Raw genomic sequence first — 18,992 nt, forward strand, 5'->3', positions numbered from 1 at the left:
GTGTCTCAATGAGTAAGCTAAGAGAGGGTGGTAGGAAGTAGGGGCCTAGAAAAGGTCAAGGATGACCTACATTCTGCATTTACCAAAAACCTCTTGAATCAAATCCAGTTCTTAAGCAATGGCTCTTCGCCCATGTTTGGGCCAAACATTATGCTAGCAATTGGGGGTACCACCATGAATGAGTTACACCTCATCCTTATTAAGTAGAGCTTATCTTCTGATGAGGGATGAAGGCAAACAAGTAATTACAGGAATGATCAATTACAATTATGCTCTGAGAAGTAATTAATACCTTTTTCTTGTTCTTCTCTAAGCACTCAAGTTAGTGGCTCTAGAGCTTATTCAGACCGCATGGGTGAGTGGCTTCAGTGCAGGAGGGCTTTGTAATGCGGAGGATCTTACGGTATGCGAAGTGATATTGCACTGTTCCTGCTTCTCTGATTACATGCATCTGACACATTTTGCCTCCCTGCAATGCAGCCTCCTAAACAGACCAGGGCACCAGCAGGCTTAGTCTCCTCATGCTTTTCATGAACCAAGGACTTAACAGAAGGATGACCAAAACAGTGATCACATGCATCCTGGAGTTCCTAGTCTGTGGCCAGCACTGCACTGGGCGCTGTTGTGTCTGCTATTTAATACCTCCTGCTGTCACAATGAGACAGATATTGTTATCTGTTCTAGAATGAGGGCTCCAAGATTGATATTTCACCTGCGGTCTACCAACTGAGCAAGTGGCGTTGCTGGGCCATAGCTTGGTATGTCAAATGTCAAAGTCAGCTTCTAAGTCCCAGGGGATGAAAGGAATGGTGGATGATTAGGGTAGGAACCTAGGACCCCAGAAAGTTCTGCCTCTTCTAGGAAGGCTTCCCTGGCAATGTCCCCTCCTGTAGTTTGAGAATGAGTCATTTCTTCCTTTGGACTCCTCTAAGACTCTGACCACCACAGAAGCACTTGTCACAATATGCTGGTTTTATCTGTTTACAAGTCCATTTTTTATCACTCTTCCAGAAACTCCAAGAGGGATTTCAACTCAATGTAGGGAAGAATTTTTTCTTTTGTAACAATGACTAGTCACACTCACTGAAACCCTATTCATAAGGTTCAAAGTTGAACTTGAACTCTAATCTCCTTTCTGTCTCAAAAATTCTATGATTCAAAGATGCTCTGAAGTTTGCTGGACTTGTAGAAGAAGGAGGATGTTGACCTCTGGAAGGCCTAGACACATCTGGGGCATCATAAACACTGAGTGAGCTCAGGCCTATCAAGAGGAAGAAAGAAGGCTTTACTCGGCTTAAGTTCTGTTTTTCCTGCTGATGGGTCTATCTCTTAGTCATCCCCTGACTGATGGAACTAAAAACATAGAGAGGGCTGTACATCAGAATAACTCTGGAGTTTTAAAAACTGCAATCACCTGAATTCTACTTTAGATCTAAGTTTTAGAATCTCTGGGAGTGAAGCCTAGACATTTATGGCTTGTTTGTTTGTTTGTTTGTTTGTTGATACTGGAGATTGAACCCAGGGACCCTTCACCTACATCTCCAGCCCTTTTTATTTATTTATTTTTTTGTTTCGAGACAGAGTGTCACTAGATGGCTGAGGCTGACCTTGAGCTTCCACTCCTCCTGCCTCATCCTCCCACATCACAGGGATTATAGGCAAGTACCACCACTTCCAGCAAGATATTTACGTTTTTAAAAATTCCTTAATCCTTGATTCTGAGGTATATCCAGGGTTGAGAATCCTGGGCAAAGAGAGAATAAGAAGTATAGCCTGAGCATGTCATCTGCATCTCAGGGATTCCAACCATTAGGGACTTTTCTGAACTGGGAGAAGGACTTTTGGAGAATTATGAGTTGACCCACAAGCAAATACCACAAAGTCTTCCTATGTACTAGACAAACGACCCACCCTCCTGGACTCTGGCTTACTTCATACAGTGCAAAATACAGTAGCATCGATTCCTCACCCACAAAAGCAGGTTTTCCCTTTGCCCCTCCCTAAATTTGCTGCCTGCTTCACTTATACTGCTACTGAAGAGACAGAAAAGACACAGAGTTCTCTTATCTTCATAGGAAAGTGATGCTACTCATTCAATTTCAGCAAGATATCTTCCTAGTTGTTTTCCCTTTCAGTGATGTCGACTTAGGTCAACTTCCCCACATTTTCTTATGGTTTCTTTGGTCACTCACTCATTCATTCATACCTGCATGCATTTGTTTAAAACTCAGCTTTGTGTCCAGGCCGACTCTCACTGAATTATCATGAGACAGTTACTCTGATTTGTTCTAAACTCATTTTTTCCCCACATGCTCAATAAGTATAAGTTCCAAGAGGGTAGGAATTTTTATCTGATATTTCTGTATCCCCCGTGCCTAAATCAGTGTCTGGCATATAGTAGAGACTCAGTATATATTTATTGAATGAATGGATAGATTGAATGAATGTGCAAAAATAGAAGGGATACTATCCAGTGATTTCTCCCACCCTTGGCAGTGTTCAAACGGAGGTTGGAGAACCATCTGTCAGGGATGCTGTGAGCAGGTTTTTTGAATTTGAGTAATATGAACAAAATATAATCTGCCCTGAAGAACACACATTTCACTGGGGAATGGTGACAGAAAACTGAATAATTAGGACAAAACAAGTATTAGATTTGGAAGCACATGTAGCGTCCCAAGAGAACTTCAGGAAGGAAGGTTTAGCATAGCCTGGGATCATCAGGACCAGCTCCGTGAACCAGGTAATGCTGGATCCAAGACTTGAAGAATGGACAGGACTTCACAGAATGGAGCCAGTGCATCCCGAACAGTGCAACAGGAACCTGCGCCAGAGGATGTGGACGCCTGAATAAGCAGCTGTGTTCAGGAAGCCATGTGGCCACAGGACGGGCCCCTGACCGGAGCTGCAGAGATGAGTGAGGAATTGATGATAAAGGCCAGTGTGCCTGACCAAAGAATCTGAGGCAATCTCAGAGGGAATAAGGGACAATACTGCTGAAAATTTTTAATCACGGGAGGGCCAGGATCAACATTTCTTCTTTTGGAAAGGCAAACCACAGTGACGGCCGTGTGGAAACTGGATGGGTGGACAAAATCAGAGCCAACTGGAGGCAGGAAGACTGGTTCAGGCTTGCACAGGGGTAGAGGAGGGAAGAGCCTGCATAGTGTGGGCAGGGCCGCTGAGGAGGAGGTGAAGTTCAGAGCTACCAAAAGTCAATCGCTCCAATCTGAAGACCAGTGCCCACAGGAGATGAAAACAGAAGCAGAATGAAGAGGCCTGGCAAGCACCAAAACACAGAGGGCACCTTCTCCGTCCCTCGGGCCCTGCCAAGTTCCTCCTGATTCAGAGATCCGAAGGCTCGAATAAACAAGCGCGGGAGAAATCAACACAAAGCCATGCAACTTACACACCTGCTTAGCCTGAGGACTTTCCTAAACTGTGGCTAAATAAGACAGACCGGTGGGAGGTCCGCGCTCTCTAGGAGGTGAGGCACCTTCTCTAGGAATTCAACTGAGGCACCAGAGCACTTCTGTCTAGCTCCAGTAGTGGCCATTTGCTGTTTCGATAACCCAGACTGTGAGAAGCTCCGGAGACACACTGACAAAGCAGGTCTGTCCCCACCCCGGATGAACACAAAAGAGGTCACCAGATCAGTATCTAAAGGTGAGCCCACGGTTTGGGGGCCTTACCAACCCTGACTGAGAAGACGAGGGAAGTGGTGGAGAGGAGCACCTCTTGTCTCAAATTGGGAATGTAATTTCACGCAGAAGGAAATGGACCCTTGGAACACATTGCGTGTGCAAAAATGAGTCAGCTCAAAAAATTAGAAACTACCTTTAAAATATCCAGAGTGTTGATGTTAACTCAAAACCTACAGTGGCTGCAAGAAAGTCTTATTCTGTTCATAGATTCACGGAAAAAAAAGTATTTGTTGAGCACTTACCATGTGCCCATCAGAGCCGTGAGTTCACTGAAGATCCGTTCTACCTGGATGTGCTCTGCAGTTTATTGAGTGTCAAATATGTGTCACCCTTGGTTCTAGCTACTGGAGTTTCAATATTATTTCTCTCGCCTAGACTACTTCTATAGCGCCATTCCTTATAATCTACACCCCCACACCCACAAAACTGCCAGAAATGTCTTTTTAAAATATAAACCAGATAGCTCATGCCACCATTTGTATCTCCTCTCTTCCTAAAGCCCTTCCCACCCCTTTCTAACTTCTAACTTCTCATTTGATGACTTTATGTCCTACCACTTTGTTTTGTTGTTGTTTTGTTTTTTGCTTTTGTTTGTGGGGGGCAGGTACTGGGGATTGAACCCAGGGGTGCTTAGTCACTGAGTCACATCCCCGGCCCTTTTTATATTTTATGTAGAGACAGGGTCTCACTAAGTTGCTTGGACCTCACTAAATTGCCGAGGCCGGCTTTGAACTTGCAATCCTCCTGCCTCAGCCTCCCCAGCTGCTGGGATTACAGGAGGTGCCACCATGCCCTGCCATCCTACCACTTTGTTTTGCTCCATCCACACTCCTGTCCAGCTAGAAAAAAAAGTTCTCTGAAGTTTCTAGAAGAGGCATAGCAGGAGCTTGCCTTAGGGCCTTTGCATTTATTAGTTCCTCTGCTTGAAATAGCCTTACCCTAAATATCCACATAAGTCACTTTTTAATTTCATTCAGGTCTCAGCTGCCACCTTTTCTGAGAAGCTTTTAGGCCATTTATCTTATCTAAAGGTGACCCCCCCATATTCTCTGTCACATCACTTTTCATTTTCTTTATGTGCTATGAAAAATCATTTTTTATTTCATTTCTTTGCTTGTTGAAATCATCATTGCGCTTGTTTACTTGTTTGCTGGTTTACCAAGGAAAATAAACTCCACCCTAGAGGAAACTTGCTCTTTCTGTTCACTGCAGCATTCTCGGAGCTTTGACTAAAACCTGGCAGACTGAGTGCTCAATAGGTATTTGTTGAACGAATGAATGAATTATTCTGCAAGATTAAGTGATTCTGGAAAAAGGCATGTATGTGGGGAGACTTCAAGCTTCCTGGCAGGCATTGGGGTAGACAAGTTCGTGGTTATAGTTAAAGACCTCAGAGAACAGGCAGTTTTGTTCATTCAGAAGAACCAACATAAGCACATGGTATTAGAGCAAAAGCTTTGAGTCTATTTGTCAACAGTTCTTTCCTCGACCCCAGCCCTCTCATCGGCACCTGCCTCCTCCTCCAGAGTACACCACAGTGATAATCAGCATTTACACTGCATCATTTGTTCAACAGGGATTAAGCACTACTATGCACCAAGAGTTTACAAAGCCCTCCTCGCACACCTGATCTCACCGAGTCCTTGTAAGGATGATCATTCAGCTACAGGTCAGACAGATGGCCTGGTGAGGGCAATCGTACAAAGAAACTGAGGCTCTGTTAATGACCAAGGGTTTCTCTGCCAGTGAAGTATGCAGCCAGAACCAAACTTCGGTCCTCTGGCTTTCAGAGGCCTCCTTCAAGCACCAGGACTTCAGGAGTGTATTAAGTCAGGAAGGACCAAGGACTTCTGCAACTCAACAGACCCCAGGACTGGGATCAGAGAAGTGAGAAGCCCAGGGCACGTGGGGCGGCCTTCATTCCTGACCTTTTTTGTTTCCCAGAGACAATCACCTGGACTCTATTTTTTGAGGTTACTAATGGAGAGAGAGCTGCTAAGCTGTAGAGTGAAGCTGGTGATCAGCCTCCTTTATGTCCATTCTCCCCAGACCATTCTCCAGAAACTTGATTTATTTTAATGCCGTTTAATTTATCTTAATTTTTTAAATGTTGAAATACAGAATTAAATCATTTCATTGCTCGAATGAAGAACAAATGGAGTCTGGCAAGCAGTCAGAGTCATCTCTATCAGACATGGCTGGAGGGTTCTCTCGTACAATCAACTCTAGGGGTGCTCTGGACTCCCCTTTCATAAGAGGGAGCTAGGAGTGGATTCTCAGACTCCCTGATGATCAGCTAGTGTCTTTGCAGCTGTGCTTAGTCCCCAACACCTCAGGATTCCCCTTGAAGCTGATTTCCCTGTTAGTTCCTTCTGAGGGGCTGAAAGGCACAGGCTGCAGAGGGTTCTTCCTGTCTCACTAGGGAGGGAGTCTGGTGGTGTGGTCTGGGATGGGCAGAGTCTCTGGAAGGACATTGAGCGGAGTGGTTGCACTAGATCAATGGTCTATATGAGAGGGGATGGCTGGAGCATTTGGGGACCCAAAGTACTACTAGCCATTCTGTGAATACCTGGAATATTGAATGGGAGGTGACCAGGGACCAGGGACACTGGTGCCAATCTAGGGCATCGGAGCACTTAACCCAGCTCAGGAGGAACTAGAAACCCAGACAATCAGATAGCCAAGTTGACTGGCAGCTGAACTGTGACTTGACCAGCATGAACACAGACACCTGGGGCTTCAAGTTAAAGCTATAAGGTTTTACAGCACTTAAGGTATTCTCAGCAGGAGGCCATCTATATGCTGTGGAATAGAATTCAAGAATACAAAGCTGTCAGGTCAGGGAGGAGCTTAACAGTCAGCAAGCACATCGAATCCAAACTCTTTTAATGGACAAGGAATCCAAGGCCCAGAGGACAAAGATAGCTCTTCCCCGTGGTTGTTAGAAGCAATAACAACTAGAACCTAACCTTACCACCAGCTCCGTGCTTCTGCTATTATGACGTGTTGACTGTTCCTGGTTTGGTTTTTGTTTTAACTCCACTATTTGCTTTTTTTTTTGATAAATAATAGGGATCCCCTTCCTTGACCTTGTTATACCTGCCTCGAGAACAAGGCGGGTTAATTTGTTCACTCCTTCACTTTTATTGACCATCCACTGTGTTTCAGGTCGCATGGGACCCGGAAGGGGAGAGAGAAGTGCCTGGCCCAGGAGCAGGAGGCAAGCCGCCTGCAGAAAAGCCAGAACAAAACCCCTACATTTCAGAAAGTATAAGGAAGGAAGGAACTCATGAAAAATAAATGCTGTGTTCTCAAGATTCAAAGGAGGAAGGACTATTTCTCGGTGAAGCCTCTCCAACAGGAAGAGCAATTGAATAGAATGTTGAAGACAGGTGTGATCCTCAGGGGCAGGTAAACTGTGAACCAAGGTATAGGAGAAGAAAGGGCCACTTCACACAGGGGACCACATTGGCTGCACACGAAGTGGGGAGCCAGGCCACAGGACCTTGAATACGAGGAAATGGAAAAATGGTGTGGGGGGGGTTCTTCTAAGATTTTTGTGTTGGAAATTGACACACTTAGGATGGTGTTTTAGGAGGGGAGTCTTGCAGCAGTGACCAAAATGACTTGAAGGAGGGAGAGGTTGAAGTCGGGAAGATGGTAGAAAGCTATTTTGTGCAGTGTACTAATGATAGTAACTACTTCATACAGCTACAGTAAGGACGGAATGGGGGAAAACCAAGTGCAGCACTTTTCAACAGAGCAGCTGACAAGTGGTGAACACATAATAACGTTGCTATGCTGTGTTAACGGAGCAAGAGACTAGAGGATGAAGCAATTTGGGACGGCAAGGGTGGCTCCTGGGCACTGGGCAGGAGGGGAGGAATTTTCTACTCTGAGGTTAGTGACAGAGAAGAATAAGGAATCAAGTGGGAAGATCACGGTGCAAAGAAAGTACTGATCAAGCCCAGCACTGTCTGCTTCATTCTCTAGGACTTTGCGATCCTCTCCTCTCGAGTGACTTGGAAAGTAGCACATGGGAGCCACAGCAGGATTACAGTTTCCAGTCCCACTTCCAGATCCAGTCCCCACATGACCCAGCATTCCTGCACACAACCAGGGAAGCCCTATGGGTCGATCCAAATATCAAGGCGATAAATGCAACTTGGCCTGTTCCAAGCTATATCTAGGACAAAACAGAGGCATTTTCCTAGTAGATAGGACCCTCTATACCCTACCTGAATACGTGATTCTGGAATTCCTTCATTCACCCTCCATATTATTTTTTAAAATCCATTTACATACACATGTGATTCTTCTTATTTAGATGTCTTGCTCTACAATCTCTATGAATGTAACAATGGATCTAAACCTTTCTTACCCTTCCAGGCACCTTCTTGGGGTCTTTCCCAGACCTCAGAAATTCTCCATCTCCAGTCTTGAGGAGTTTGCTTTGCTCTGCTGCTTAGTGCTTCCTACAGACTTTCTCCTTTCCCCTAAGTGGCCCTGATTGGGGTTAGGTTTAGAGTGCCCATTCAAAAAGCAAATGAGCAACCAAACATAAACCAATCTCATTAAAGAAAATTAATGGAACTTCCTAAAAGGGCATCTCTGGTTCACATACTAAAACAGAGAAATGCCCTACCCACTCCCTCACAGGCTGCCAGGACCACATGCGGGTCTAAAACAGCCTCCTCCTCCTCTGCCTCCCTTTCCTCCTACACTTGTTTAGGCCAATGTCAGCATACTATCTAAAATGCAAATCTGCCCTTCCCACTGGAAACTACATGAAAATCCTTAGCATGGAGTAAAAGCCCTTCAAGTTTGACCTATGGCTTCTCCAGACTCACCCCCATGCTTGCAAGTACACACACACACACACACACACACACACACACACACACACGGTCGCATGCACATATTACTCTGTCTGTGGTCATTTGGGAAAATTCTTCTCTACTCTAGGCCTTTGCATATTTCTTTTTTCACTCACAGCACTTTCTTGCCTTCCCTCCCCTCCCCCTCCTGCTTTTACCTCCTTCCTTCCTTTCTGGGCTTAGCTGTTCCTACAAGTCCTTAAAGTCCTTAAAGTCTTATGGAAGGGGACTCTTCCTGCACACCTCCACTGACCTGTGATTTAACTCCAATGACAAAATGACTTTATATGGCACCTGCCCGTTCACAGGTTGGTTATCCCTGCTGGAATCTGTGTGGATGAGGAACGGGCCATTCTATTTTACTTGCCTCTGCATCTAACTAACACATGCTGGCAGGTAGGTGACTGTTGAATATTTATTGAATAAATAGCTGGCTAAACAAATAAATGAAAGCTTTTTCTTTTGGAGTCCAGTGTATTTCTGAAGCTCCCCAAATATTGAAAGCAACTAGGTGTGAGTGAAGGTGAGTTATTCCTCTCTTCTTTCGGTTTGAAGAGAAGTCAAGATGTGTGGCAGCTTCTTCAAATCCAGGTTGTGGGCAATGACTGGGTGGACCATGCAGGTCAGGGGACAATACCCACAATCAATGCTCAGGGTCAATACCAATAATTGTGTCCAGAAACTATATAAGGAATTACCTTACAAAGGAGCAGAGTGGGGTCAGGGCAAATGCTTTGGGGTCCCAGCCCATGGAGACGCACAGGAGAAGGGAATTTTTTTTTTTAAACAGGATCAGTTTGATACCACTCAACTCCCTTCTCTGACCAGGAAGCTGTGGAGGGCAGAACTAAGTGGAGATCAGAGGAGCAGGAGCAGAGAGAGGAAGCTGTAACTTGTCTTTCCAATTTTATTAATTCAACCAACGTTTACTGAGTGTCTACTGTATGTTAGGCACAGCGGTAGAACCTGGGGATACAATGTGAAAAAACACCAGCCATCTTCCCTGTCTAGAGCTGTGCCCAGCTTTACTCAATTATAAATAAATTTAATGTACATCTTTAAGTTACTTCCAATTAATAGGTTATGGGTGTATGAAATAAGGAACCCAGCCTAGTCAGAGAAGGTATAGAAGCTTTCCTTGGAGAAGTAGCTGAGAGCTGGAGGGTGAGTAGGAGCACATTAGAGGTGTGAGAAGAACTTAAGTAAGCATTCCAGGTAGAGGAAATTGAATGAATGGCCTTCCCATCTCCACCAAGTTATAGAAAGACCACCGCAACTAAATCCAGGTCTGTAGGTTCCATCTGCTTCTTCTTAACCAAGTATCTATATTTATTTAAAGAAAAAGACTAGGGAGTGGACTAGTGTTAAAAGTGACTATATGGAAACTGTGGATTGGAATGAAGGACTAGGGTGATGAGCCCGCATCTGGTCACCACAAGCTGGGAACATTAACCATCTTTATTGGGAGAACTGCGAGGAGCGAAAGGCCAGCTTCCTCTCAAAGTTGGATGCAGTTAGAAAAGCCAGCAAAAGAAAGGGCCGGCGGGAGGCCAAGCGCCCATACACAGCAAACTGATCCCCTATTTCAGGAAGAGCATGGCGCAGCAGCTATATTTGAAAACCCGAGGTAAACAAGCGCTGAGCTCAAGTGGACGGGGCACAACAGCTGTGGAAGATTAATCACACGCGGCTGCAAGTCACCAGGTCGCTGGAGGCCCGGGAGGCTTCCCTTTTGGTGCCCGCACCAGAAGGCCGGATGTGTTCCTATCACGTACCCACACCCTCCCCCGCTTCAGGGGTTTCTTGACCACCCAGGAGCTCAGCACCTGGCTCCCAGCTGCAGCCTGCGTTTCTGATAAATTGCACTCAATTTCAATCTTTCTGCCTGGGAAACCTTAGCACCACGTTCTGGGGTTTGTGTTTTAATCGCCAAAAGAGAAAGGAAAAAGAGAGGGACAGGGGGAGAGAAGGCGGGCAGAGGCGAGCGGGTAAATTTATGGCACTGCATTAAAGGCGTTTGTTTTATTTAACCCCCCTCCCTGCACGGTTAAAAATAAAACACAATGAATACAGACGAAAAACTGCGTGTTTCCTGGAGCAAATAGCTTTCATCATCTCCCCCAGTGGCTCGGGTCCTCGGGGCAGGTAAGCCAGGGTCTGCAAGAGCCACTCTAACCTCTAAATGAGGGCCTGTGGCTGGTGTGTGTGTGTGTGTGTGTGTGTGTGTGTGTGTGTGTGTGTGAGAGAGAGAGAGAGAGAGAGAGAGAGAGAGAGAGAGAGAGAGAGAGAATGAATATGAAAATGAATATGGGGAGGGGGCTTAGTTATTATATACTTCGCTTCTCTCCACACAGCCCAGGATCCCCCAGACCACCCCGGTCTGGATAGTCAAGGACTGGAGAACCCCTCCTTGTCGCCCGCCCCTTTGGCGGCGGTGGGAGGGTGCGCTGGGGCTGCAGTTCCCGACCCGCGGCGGTGGAGTCCCGAGGTTGGGATGCGCGCGTGCGTGCCTGTGTGCACGCGGGCGCGCGCCGAGAGAATAATGCGCTCTCCTCCTAGCCCCCAAACCCGGTGGGCACTCGGCCCCAAGAGCACAACACGCCCTGGCACAAGCGATACACACATGCACACATGCATGCAGCACGCAACACAGCGATCTCCCCAATGAGCTGAGCACCCGCCACTACCCAGCAAGCCCACGACTGACCGTACACACATTCCCAGGCGTTCCTCCCAGCACCCCGCTAGACACTCACTCTGACAGACCTCCCTCTCCAACACCGCATACACGACGTACACTTTCCAGGGCACCCCCACCACCACACACACACACACACACACACCATCCACACACGGACTTCTACTGGCAGCAACCCACAAGAAGGCAATGCCTGTGAATGATCGTTAGAAATAACTTAATCAACATCATTATTCACGGCCAGGGACCTTCTTGGGGACATCCCAAGCCTCCCAGCCTCGGTCTCCCCTGCCTCGGTCGCCCGCTGAGGGGGAAGGGCAGGAGGCTCACCCCATTACTCACCGTTTCCTCTCGGCCTCTAGAGCCGAGTGGGCAAGTGAACAGGGTAAGGAAGATGCGCGATGCCCCCGCCGCCGGGCTCCTTACGGGCCGCAGCGGCTCATCGCCCCCGCGGGCTGCCCGCCGGCCGCAGCCGCGTCCGGGGCATGTCAGTCCGCCGCCACCTCCGTCGCCCGCCCGCCGGGGCTCGAGGACTCGCAGCTGTCAGGGAGCTGCAGGGCAGCGCATCTGGAGCGCGAGGTCTGGGAGGGAGGGGACGGAGGCCAGAGCGAGGGGATAGGGGAGGGGGCGCTCCACGCCGAACCTAGGTACCAGGAAAACCCCGACGCGGAGCGCGGGTCGCCCAGCGCGGGAGAGGCCCGGAGTCCCGGCCGCCGCCGGCGGGGGATCCCTGCCGGGAGGGGCTGCAAGGCAAGCAACCCGGCGCGCCCTGGCGGCTCAGAGAGAGGGACCCGGCTCGGGCTCTCGGTCGCGTCGCCCGGGCTTTCCCGGGACTGGAGCGCGCCGGCTCTCCGCCTCTCACGCCGTCACCGCGGGAGACGTCTCGGCCTCGCTGAGCGCAGAGGGGACGAGCGGAGGGGCTGGTTTCTGGGCGAGCCGAGAGCTTTGCCCATTAAGCTGCCGCAAGAAGCCAAATCAAAAAGCCAATCTCCAAGCCTCCAAAGCGAACGTCACCCTATCAGCTGGGAGAGAGAGCCGCACCGAATGACAAGCCGCGCATATTCAGCCTGGTGCGCCGAGGGGAGACTTTCAGATCACTTCCCGGCCAGCATTGGGGACATCGAGCCTGCACTCGCGCCCAGAGAGCCCCGGAATACCAAACGCAGACGGAACCCCCACCCCGCCCACCCATCCAACCATTCGAGCCTGGCGTCCAGCGCCTCCCGGCCAGCCGCGCTTCCAAGACGTCGGCGCGTCCTGACCTGGATTCCCGGGAGTTGGGAGCTCCAGGCAGCGGGAGGGCGCGCGGCACTGGCTTTCCCCTTGTCCTCAGGAGACGCCGCCTGCAATTCCGAAATTAAGTCTCCACCGAACACATCTGTGGTTTTTAAATATAGCAGGGGAAGATTACCCAGGCAGGGTCCACCCAGGCCTAGGGGAGGAGTTGAGGGGGACGGAGGTTAGCAGTGGAGGGAAAATAAAACTCCTTTCTCCCCCGTTTTTTTCTTTTCTTGTTGGTGCAGAACTCAGCCTGTCATTTTCTCAACCCAAGTCAAACAACAGCTTGTGAGAGACGCTTGAGTGAGCGCTGGTATGTTGGCTTTTGGGGTTTTTTTTAAGGCTAAAAATAAGAGGGGGCTGCCTCCCAAATTGTGGCTTGCTCTGGGCCTGGAGACTGGAGGAGAGATGATTCTTTGATGCAGCCTCAGAAGTAAGGTTTGGGGCTTGGCTAGGGAGAAGTGTACACACATAGCCTCAAATCAGATGCCTGTAATTTCTGCTATATTTGTCAGGCGTGGTCCTGGAGGCAGGGGGCGTGGGCAGGCCTCTCCCAAGAATGGAGTTTCATGTCCTGAGCTTAATCGTGGCATTAGGCAGCTCTAAAATGAGCACAGTGGGTTGCCTTTTGTATCGACACCAGTGTGGTGGGGACAGATATTAATATAAAGGCCAATAGTGGTTTTTGCAGGTTTCTGCTGCCTGAAGACAAGAATGACAGAGCCAATAAACAATAATAATACCTACCCAATATAAGCCCCTCCTTGGAGCCAAGGTTGGTGTTAGTAAATTTGGTTTATTATCTCATGCCATCCTCTGAAGACTATGAAATAGGTACAATTTCTGTTTCCATTTTTTGGTTGAGGAAGTTAGGCTTAGAGAGGTTAAGTAAGCATCCCAAAGCCACATGCAGCAGAACCAGGATGGGAAGAAGCTGGAACTAACTGGAGCTGTGCTGACACACAACCGTTGTGAAACCACAAACTACACAACTTCCAGGATCCCTGACCCCCAGAGGGAATGCTTTCCAACAAAGTTTGATCCAAAGAGGTACCGTGGGTATAGGACTACAGAGCACCTGGACTTGGGATGAAATGAGTTCTTTTCTGATTCCTTGACTCAGTGTTCCGTTAGCAAGTTATACGGTAGCTTTTGTCCCAAGTGTGGGTCTTGGATGTGCCCAGTTAGCAGTACTTTCAGACCCCTGAAACGTTATGGGCCTTGCATTCAGTTAAGTTAGGACTGAGACACCAGCTGAGGAAGATTTCAGTAACTCCTGACACTGTGGAATTTCAATATGTATTTCTTAGTGGGATTTACCTTGTGTCTCTTCCCATGGAGCACTTAGGGGACTATAATCAAGACCACGAGACGGCTGGTGAGCATGCAAACTGGTATGGGAGGGCAATTTTGAAAGATAAATCATTCCTTAAAAAATATGAGTCCCTGTAACTCCTTAATTTTACTAGCAGAAATTTGTTCGGTGGCAATATTAAGGATAAGTGTAAGTATTTAGTTATAAGGATGTTCCTGGTAGTGTTCCTAATAGTGAAAAATTAGAAACATCTTAATTTTCCAACAGAGAAAACTGGTGGAGTAAATCATGTTACATTGACATAATGGTGTAGTTGACAACTATAAATATGCTGATTCAGCATTCTATGTATTAACATGGAAAGGTTTTTCTGATATATTATCAAGAGAAAGAGAGAAAAAAATAGAACATGGAGTGTGCTATTGTGTGTGTGTGTGTGTGTGTGTGTGTGTGTGTGTGTGTTTATGCCCTGTCAATGTTTATACCGCAATGGCAATGGGTGGTGTGATTTCTGGTGATTTTCTTTTTCTCTTTAGATCAACTTTATTGAGGCATAATTTACATGCAATAAAATTTACCATTTTTATTTTCAGTAGTGGGGATTGGATGCAGAGCCTCACACATGTTGGCAAGCACTCTACCACTGAACTACAGTCACAGACCACACCTGTTTGAAATGTATTTATTGGTAAGTGCTATACTTTGAATCTGAAGTGTCCCTCAAAGGTCTGTGTGGTAAAAACTTGCTCTCCAAGAAGGCACTATTGGGAAGTGGGTAGAACCTTAACCTTTAAGAGGGGGCGTCTAATGCAAAATCTCTAGGTCATTTAGAACACGTCCTTGAAGGGGATGGTGGAACCCTTCTCTCTCTCTCTCTTTTTCTCCTTCACTTTCTGGCTATGAGGTGAGTAGTTTTGGGCCATCAAACTCCCTTCTTTCTCCAGAGACAAATAGGGCAGATGGGATGGATTGTAGGAAAGGGCCATGAAGCTCCTTGGTTATGCCCCATTATTTACTATCATGCCCTGAACTCCACACGTTGCTACCTCTTCAAAAGTGGGAACTTGGGCACTTCCCAAGGAATAGACCTGCCTACCCCAACCACCACTGGCACAAGCCAGGGCCTGGGCAGCCTAAGGGGTCAGCATTCCACAGTCCTTGAATTGTGCAATCTGACTGCAGTTAAGAAGAGTCAAGAGCAGAAAATCAAGTTCATCCTTAAAGTAAGTCCTGGAGCAGCTCTGTCCAAGGAGATAAAAGTTTAATAAGCACTGTTGATAACGGGGTAGTTTATTGGGGTATGATTCTTTCCTATGGGTTATATTATTTTTTAACTTTGTTATAATTGTACTTCACACTCTTATCAATTATTTTTGCTTTTCATAAAATTGTTTCATACAGAAATGTGCTCAAATCCTAAGCGTAAGGTCAAAGACTTTTTCACAAAGTAAATGTCTAGTATACAATAAATATTACCAGGGCTCAGGGCTCCCTCATGCCCCTCCCCATTCTTTCTCCTTTCCTGATTTCTAAAACCCTACATTAGTCTCATGTGATTTTTAAGTTTGTATAAATGGAGGCATGTAGCATAAACTATTGTGTCTGGATTCTTTCTGCATGTGACTTTTGTGGGATTCATTCATATTTTTGTGTATAGCAGCAATTGTTTATTCTTCATTACTCTAGTTTCTCTTAAAGGAATACACAACTTGAAATTTTTTAACTTTTATTTTATTCTTTCTAAAATTTTTTATATTTTAAAAATTTTATTCTTAATTGGCAAATAATTTTATATTTACAGGGTACATACAATATGATGTTTTAGTACATGTATACATTATGGAGAGATCAAATTAGGTTAATTAACATATCTGTCATCTCAAACATTTATCATTTCTTTTCGGTGATAACATTTAAAACTCCTCCTTGTAAGCTATTTTGAGATCTGCAATACATTATTATTATCTACTGCAGGCACCATGCTGTGCAATAAAATGCTAGAACATATTCCTGCTATCTAACTGAAACTTTGTAAATTTTAATTCTGCTCTGTATTGATATTTAAACTGTTCCCAGTTTTTTATTATTTGCCATATGCTGCCATGCACACTTGTATACACGTCTTTTGGTTCATGCATGTACTGACTTCTTTGGGCTACATACCTAGGAATAGACTGGGCTGGTTTATAGGTTTTGAATATGCATCATTAATTGGTAATGACAGTTTCCTGTTGTTTGTACTTACTTATGTCCCTGCTCCCCAACATTATTTGTCACATTCCTGTTAATGTCAGTCTACTTAATTTTAGTCATTTCAATGGTCTTTATTGAACTTTAGTTTGCATTTTCCTAATAACTATTGAAGTGGAAATTTTTTGATGCATATATTGGTTTTTGGATACCCTCCTTCGTTCCTGGATGCAGCTTCATTTTTCTGTGAGATCGTCTCTTTTTCTTATTGATGTGTTGGGACTTAAACATATTCTGGAGGAGTCTTCTATGCATTGCAAATATCTGGGTCTGTGACTACTTGCTTTCTCATTCTCTGTATTGTCTTCGGATGTCTTACTTTTAATGTGATCCATTTAACTGATTTTCTTTTTCATCCTAAATGCTTTCTAGTTCCTTTTCCTTTGTCTACCCAAGGTCATGAAGATATTTGTTCTGCGTTATCTTTTAGAATTCTTATTTTTTAAAAAAAATTTTAAATTAAATGTACAAATCTTCTGAACTTGAGTTTTTTATTTAATGTGAAGCAGGAGTGGAATTTTGCTTTTTCCATATTAATATACAAATAATTGAAGATAGGTATGATTTGTTGAAATGAGATCATTTCACCTGCAATATCACCTTTGATATAAATCAAGTGTTCATATATGTATATATCTATTTTGAACTCTATCTTATCAGCTATTTTCCTACTTTTGTATCGATAACATACTGTTTTAATGATTATAACAAAAAATCTTGATATCTATGAATGTTTTGCTTTGTTCTTTACAAGTATTTTGGTTATTTTTAGCCTTTTGCAATTATTCATAAATTTTAGAATTTATTCAGTTTTCACAAAAATTCCTGCTGAGAATTTAATTAAGATTGTGTTACATTTATAGTCAACTTGGAGAGAATTGTCAATGTCAATCTTTACAATATCGAGTCTTCTGACCCATGAACATGGAATGTCTATTTGTTTAGATCTTTCATGTCTCCCAGTGGTGTCCTAAAATTTTCAATGTTCTATTCTTGCACATATTACTTTAGTCTCATTTCTGTATTTGAGTTGAATGATGCCAAGTAAATGAGTCCTTTTTCCTTTTTTGTTCTGGTTATACAAAATTTTATGTTAAACAGTTTTTCTTATGGTAAAACTAAAATTGACTTTTGAATGATGATTTTGTATATGGTAACATTATTAAATTTGCTTTTAATTCTGAAAGTTCGTTTGTAGATTTTTCCCCCTCACATATAACTATGCTTACAAGTTTTTTCCTTTCACATCTTTTATTTTTGCATTGGTTAGGATTCAAATACAGTAAGGAGTAGAAGTGGGCATAGCAGGAATCTCTGTTCCTCTCTTGATCTCAGTGGAAACACTTTCAATTCTTCCCATTAAATATGTAAATCAGATGCAGTGTTGCATGCCTATAATCCCAGTGGCTTGGGAGGCTGAGGAGTTCAAAATCAGTCTTTGCAATTTAGCAAGGCCCTAAGGAAGCTAGTGAGACTCTGTCTCAAAAATAAAAATGAAAAGGGCTAAGGATATGGTTCAGTGATTAAGCGCCCGTGGGTTCAATCCCTGGTACAAAAAAAATAAAAAAAAAAATGATGTGAGCTTTATGCCTTTGTACAATATCTTATCAGATTAAGGAAATTCCCTTCTCTTCCTAATTTCTTAAGATTTCTTTGTTTTTAATTGTAAATGTGTGTTGAATATTAGCAATTTCTTTGTATCCATTGAGATGATTGTATGAATTTTTTTCTTAATCTGTTAAAGTGACATTATGAGAACTCATTTTCTAATGTTAGAAACTTTACATTCCTGGAACAAAGTCATGTTTGTTGTATTGTATTATCCTTTGATGTATATACTGAATTTTGTTTGTGTGTTCTTGGTTAAGAATTTCTGTGTATAGATTCAGGATAGAGGTTGGTCTATAATTTTCTGTTCTTAAAATGTTCTTGTCAGACTTTGGTATCAGGGTTTTCTGGCTTTATCAAGAGAGTTGAAACATGTTTCTTTATTTTCTGGAGGAATTTGCATACCTTTATGTTCTGGAGGAAGCCAATCTGGAATTAGAGATTCTGTATGAAAAGATTTATTTTGGAGGTGGGTACAGGAGATTGAATTCAGGGCACTCGACCACTGAGCCACATCCCCAGCCCTCTTTTGTACTTTATTTAGAGACAGAGTCTTGGTAAGTTGCTGAGGCTGGGTTTGAACTAGCGATCCTCGTGCCTCAGCCTCCAGAGCTGCTGGGATTACAGACGTGAGCCACGCACCTGGCTGTACGAAAAGATTTTTTAAGTAGGGATAAGATTTATTTAATCAATTATATTAGTTTTAGTTTTCAGGGGTGACTGCAACAAATTACCACAACTATAGTGGTTTAAAACAACACAAATTCATGATCTGTTCGGTAGGTTGGAAATCCAGCACAGATCTCACAGGGCTAAAACCAAGGTATTAGCAAGAATATGTTTCAATTTGGAGACTGTAGGGCAAATCCTTTTCTTTGTCTTTCTTGGTTTCTAAAGGCACTTGACTGATGGTCCCGTTCCTCCAGCAACATTGCATGTCTCTGACCATTCTTCTCTAGTCACATCTTCTGAGTACAGAGTGGAAAAGGTTCTCCACCTTTAAGACTCACGTGAGTAGAGTGGACCTGCCTAGATAATCCAAGACAATCTCCCATCTTGAGGTCCCTAATCACCTTTTGCCATGTAAAGTGACAATAGCCACAGGTTCAAAGGATCAGGTTATGGACATCTTTGGGGAACGATTATTCTGGTTACTACATTGACATTTAAATTAATCTTAAAACACATGCAGTTTTTCTATTTTTTCATGTTTCAGTGTGGTAGATTGTACTTTTCAAGCAATTTGTTCACTTCATGTACAC

At 44.6% G+C, this 18,992-nt stretch overlaps 1 protein-coding gene across 6 annotated transcripts in view; it reads right to left on the minus strand.

The window, feature by feature from the left end:
- Slc8a3 (solute carrier family 8 member A3) overlaps positions 1–12,420 on the minus strand; it is a 134,551-nt gene extending 122,131 nt beyond the window's left edge. For 5 of the 6 annotated variants that reach the window (XM_047541601.1, XM_047541603.1, XM_047541599.1 and 2 more), the window contains exon 1: positions 11,622–12,207. The gene's annotated coding sequence lies outside the window, so the exon portion shown is untranslated. Of the gene's footprint in view, positions 1–11,621; positions 12,208–12,320 lie in introns of those variants that run through there. The other variant, XM_047541598.1, reaches the window with a different exon arrangement.
- Between the last annotated feature and the right edge of the window lie 6,572 nt (positions 12,421–18,992).

The sequence above is a fragment of the Sciurus carolinensis genome, chromosome 2 (assembly GCF_902686445.1).
Source record: "Sciurus carolinensis chromosome 2, mSciCar1.2, whole genome shotgun sequence".
Lineage (NCBI taxonomy): Eukaryota > Metazoa > Chordata > Mammalia > Rodentia > Sciuridae > Sciurus > Sciurus carolinensis.